Source organism: Erythrolamprus reginae, unplaced genomic scaffold (assembly GCF_031021105.1).
Source record: "Erythrolamprus reginae isolate rEryReg1 unplaced genomic scaffold, rEryReg1.hap1 scaffold_347, whole genome shotgun sequence".
Lineage (NCBI taxonomy): Eukaryota > Metazoa > Chordata > Lepidosauria > Squamata > Dipsadidae > Erythrolamprus > Erythrolamprus reginae.
The window spans coordinates 25,707-31,706 of record NW_027248713.1 but is presented as its reverse complement, the minus strand read 5'-3'; positions in this window follow the sequence as shown (position 1 = coordinate 31,706).

The following is a 6,000-nucleotide window of genomic DNA, read 5'->3' as shown; positions in this document are numbered from 1 at the left end:
TAGCCTCCCTACTTAGCCTATACTTTTATATTCGACTAATCTACACATCAACCCTAACCCTATCTCCACACACCACCCTAATATCATTAAAATGACGCACAACACACAAAAAACACCCAGTAACCACCTCACTACTCACTACCACTTCAACCCTCCTACTTCCCCTATCACCACATATATAGGAACTTAAGTTATACAAACTAGAGACCTTCAAAGTCCCCAAAAAAGACTACTTTAGTTCCTGATAGAGCCTACAGACACACTACATCTCCTGATTGCAACACAGGTATTTTAATTAAACTAAGACTCCCTAGACTAGTGGGCCTCGATCCCACAAAAACTAATTAACAGCTAGTTGTCCTAAACCAACAGACTTTAATCTACACACCCGCCCCCGCCCTATACAGATTTAGAGCTAATGCAGCCAGCTCTTATCTTATAGCACAAAAGTATATTTTGAACAAACACCCTAAATAGTAAAAGATTCTCTTATACATAATTCTACAAATTACTGCCACTAGCTCTATACTACACACTCTTAAACAATACCCAGATATCGAGAGTGGGAGTGTACTCCATCACTATTATTAGGGATTTTCCTACTTTTACTTATATTTTATCAAAAAAGTACTAAGTGTCAAAGTTTTACTTTTATTCTAGCATATTTCGGGATGAATACCCAAATATTCACCCTAGCTAGACAGGGTGACCTAATTTCCCTACAAATAATATAAGACTCTTCAAGAATATACCTAACCCCTATACAGATTTAGAGCTATGCAGCCAGCTCTTATTTTATAGCACAAAAGTATATTTTGAACAAACACCCTAAATAGTAAAAGATTCTCTTATACATAATTCTACAAATTACTGCCACTAGCTCTATACTACACACTCTTAAACAATACCCAGATATCGAGAGTGGGAGTGTACTCCATCACTATTATTAGGGATTTTCCTACTTTTACTTATATTTTATCAAAAAAGTACTAAGTGTCAAAGTTTTACTTTTATTCTAGCATATTTCGGGATGAATACCCAAATATTCACCCTAGCTAGACAGGGTGACCTAATTTCCCTACAAATAATATAAGACTCTTCAAGAATATACCTAACCCCTATACAGATTTAGAGCTAATGCAGCCAGCTCCTATCTTATAGCACAAAAGTATATTTTGAACAAACACCCTAAATAGTAAAAGATTCTCTTATACATAATTCTACAAATTACTGCCACTAGCTCTATACTACACACTCTTAAACAATACCCAGATATCGAGAGTGGGGGTGTACTCCATCACTATTATTAGGGATTTTCCTACTTTTACTTATATTTTATCAAAAAAGTACTAAGTGTCAAAGTTTTACTTTTATTCTAGCATATTTCGGGATGAATACCCAAATATTCACCCTAGCTAGACAGGGTGACCTAATTTCCCTACAAATAATATAAGACTCTTCAAGAATATACCTAACCCCTATACAGATTTAGAGCTAATGCAGCCAGCTCTTATCTTATAGCACAAAAGTATATTTTGAACAAACACCCTAAATAGTAAAAGATTCTCTTATACATAATTCTACAAATTACTGCCACTAGCTCTATACTACACACTCTTAAACAATACCCAGATATCGAGAGTGGGGGTGTACTCCATCACTATTATTAGGGATTTTCCTACTTTTACTTATATTTTATCAAAAAAGTACTAAGTGTCAAAGTTTTACTTTTATTCTAGCATATTTCGGGATGAATACCCAAATATTCACCCTAGCTAGACAGGGTGACCTAATTTCCCTACAAATAATATAAGACTCTTCAAGAATATACCTAACCCCTATACAGATTTAGAGCTAATGCAGCCAGCTCTTATCTTATAGCACAAAAGTATATTTTGAACAAACACCCTAAATAGTAAAAGATTCTCTTATACATAATTCTACAAATTACTGCCACTAGCTCTATACTACACACTCTTAAACAATACCCAGATATCGAGAGTGGGAGTGTACTCCATCACTATTATTAGGGATTTTCCTACTTTTACTTATATTTTATCAAAAAAGTACTAAGTGTCAAAGTTTTACTTTTATTCTAGCATATTTCGGGATGAATACCCAAATATTCACCCTAGCTAGACAGGGTGACCTAATTTCCCTACAAATAATATAAGACTCTTCAAGAATATACCTAACCCCTATACAGATTTAGAGCTATGCAGCCAGCTCTTATTTTATAGCACAAAAGTATATTTTGAACAAACACCCTAAATAGTAAAAGATTCTCTTATACATAATTCTACAAATTACTGCCACTAGCTCTATACTACACACTCTTAAACAATACCCAGATATCGAGAGTGGGGGTGTACTCCATCACTATTATTAGGGATTTTCCTACTTTTACTTATATTTTATCAAAAAAGTACTAAGTGTCAAAGTTTTACTTTTATTCTAGCATATTTCGGGATGAATACCCAAATATTCACCCTAGCTAGACAGGGTGACCTAATTTCCCTACAAATAATATAAGACTCTTCAAGATATACCTAACCCCTATACAGATTTAGAGCTATGCAGCCAGCTCTTATTTTATAGCACAAAAGTATATTTTGAACAAACACCCTAAATAGTAAAAGATTCTCTTATACATAATTCTACAAATTACTGCCACTAGCTCTATACTACACACTCTTAAACAATACCCAGATATCGAGAGTGGAAGTGTACTCCATCACTATTATTAGGGATTTTCCTACTTTTACTTATATTTTATCAAAAAAGTACTAAGTGTCAAAGTTTTACTTTTATTCTAGCATATTTCGGGATGAATACCCAAATATTCACCCTAGCTAGACAGGGTGACCTAATTTCCCTACAAATAATATAAGACTCTTCAAGAATATACCTAACCCCTATACAGATTTAGAGCTTATGCAGCCAGCTCTTATCTTATAGCACAAAAGTATATTTTGAACAAACACCCTAAATAGTAAAAGATTCTCTTATACATAATTCTACAAATTACTGCCACTAGCTCTATACTACACACTCTTAAACAATACCCAGATATCGAGAGTGGGAGTGTACTCCATCACTATTATTAGGGATTTTCCTACTTTTACTTATATTTTATCAAAAAAGTACTAAGTGTCAAAGTTTTACTTTTATTCTAGCATATTTCGGGATGAATACCCAAATATTCACCCTAGCTAGACAGGGTGACCTAATTTCCCTACAAATAATATAAGACTCTTCAAGAATATACCTAACCCCTATACAGATTTAGAGCTATGCAGCCAGCTCTTATCTTATAGCACAAAAGTATATTTTGAACAAACACCCTAAATAGTAAAAGATTCTCTTATACATAATTCTACAAATTACTGCCACTAGCTCTATACTACACACTCTTAAACAATACCCAGATATCGAGAGTGGGAGTGTACTCCATCACTATTATTAGGGATTTTCCTACTTTTACTTATATTTTATCAAAAAAGTACTAAGTGTCAAAGTTTTACTTTTATTCTAGCATATTTCGGGATGAATACCCAAATATTCACCCTAGCTAGACAGGGTGACCTAATTTCCCTACAAATAATATAAGACTCTTCAAGAATATACCTAACCCCTATACAGATTTAGAGCTATGCAGCCAGCTCCTATCTTATAGCACAAAAGTATATTTTGAACAAACACCCTAAATAGTAAAAGATTCTCTTATACATAATTCTACAAATTACTGCCACTAGCTCTATACTACACACTCTTAAACAATACCCAGATATCGAGAGTGGGGGTGTACTCCATCACTATTATTAGGGATTTTCCTACTTTTACTTATATTTTATCAAAAAAGTACTAAGTGTCAAAGTTTTACTTTTATTCTAGCATATTTCGGGATGAATACCCAAATATTCACCCTAGCTAGACAGGGTGACCTAATTTCCCTACAAATAATATAAGACTCTTCAAGAATATACCTAACCCCTATACAGATTTAGAGCTAATGCAGCCAGCTCTTATCTTATAGCACAAAAGTATATTTTGAACAAACACCCTAAATAGTAAAAGATTCTCTTATACATAATTCTACAAATTACTGCCACTAGCTCTATACTACACACTCTTAAACAATACCCAGATATCGAGAGGGGGGGTGTACTCCATCACTATTATTAGGGATTTTCCTACTTTTACTTATATTTTATCAAAAAAGTACTAAGTGTCAAAGTTTTACTTTTATTCTAGCATATTTCGGGATGAATACCCAAATATTCACCCTAGCTAGACAGGGTGACCTAATTTCCCTACAAATAATATAAGACTCTTCAAGAATATACCTAACCCCTATACAGATTTAGAGCTATGCAGCCAGCTCTTATCTTATAGCACAAAAGTATATTTTGAACAAACACCCTAAATAGTAAAAGATTCTCTTATACATAATTCTACAAATTACTGCCACTAGCTCTATACTACACACTCTTAAACAATACCCAGATATCGAGAGTGGGAGTGTACTCCATCACTATTATTAGGGATTTTCCTACTTTTACTTATATTTTATCAAAAAAGTACTAAGTGTCAAAGTTTTACTTTTATTCTAGCATATTTCGGGATGAATACCCAAATATTCACCCTAGCTAGACAGGGTGACCTAATTTCCCTACAAATAATATAAGACTCTTCAAGAATATACCTAACCCCTATACAGATTTAGAGCTAATGCAGCCAGCTCTTATTTTATAGCACAAAAGTATATTTTGAACAAACACCCTAAATAGTAAAAGATTCTCTTATACATAATTCTACAAATTACTGCCACTAGCTCTATACTACACACTCTTAAACAATACCCAGATATCGAGAGTGGGGGTGTACTCCATCACTATTATTAGGGATTTTCCTACTTTTACTTATATTTTATCAAAAAAGTACTAAGTGTCAAAGTTTTACTTTTATTCTAGCATATTTCGGGATGAATACCCAAATATTCACCCTAGCTAGACAGGGTGACCTAATTTCCCTACAAATAATATAAGACTCTTCAAGAATATACCTAACCCCTATACAGATTTAGAGCTATGCAGCCAGCTCTTATTTTATAGCACAAAAGTATATTTTGAACAAACACCCTAAATAGTAAAAGATTCTCTTATACATAATTCTACAAATTACTGCCACTAGCTCTATACTACACACTCTTAAACAATACCCAGATATCGAGAGAGGGGGTGTACTCCATCACTATTATTAGGGATTTTCCTACTTTTACTTATATTTTATCAAAAAAGTACTAAGTGTCAAAGTTTTACTTTTATTCTAGCATATTTCGGGATGAATACCCAAATATTCACCCTAGCTAGACAGGGTGACCTAATTTCCCTACAAATAATATAAGACTCTTCAAGATATACCTAACCCCTATACAGATTTAGAGCTATGCAGCCAGCTCTTATTTTATAGCACAAAAGTATATTTTGAACAAACACCCTAAATAGTAAAAGATTCTCTTATACATAATTCTACAAATTACTGCCACTAGCTCTATACTACACACTCTTAAACAATACCCAGATATCGAGAGTGGGAGTGTACTCCATCACTATTATTAGGGATTTTCCTACTTTTACTTATATTTTATCAAAAAAGTACTAAGTGTCAAAGTTTTACTTTTATTCTAGCATATTTCGGGATGAATACCCAAATATTCACCCTAGCTAGACAGGGTGACCTAATTTCCCTACAAATAATATAAGACTCTTCAAGAATATACCTAACCCCTATACAGATTTAGAGCTAATGCAGCCAGCTCTTATTTTATAGCACAAAAGTATATTTTGAACAAACACCCTAAATAGTAAAAGATTCTCTTATACATAATTCTACAAATTACTGCCACTAGCTCTATACTACACACTCTTAAACAATACCCAGATATCGAGAGTGGGGGTGTACTCCATCACTATTATTAGGGATTTTCCTACTTTTACT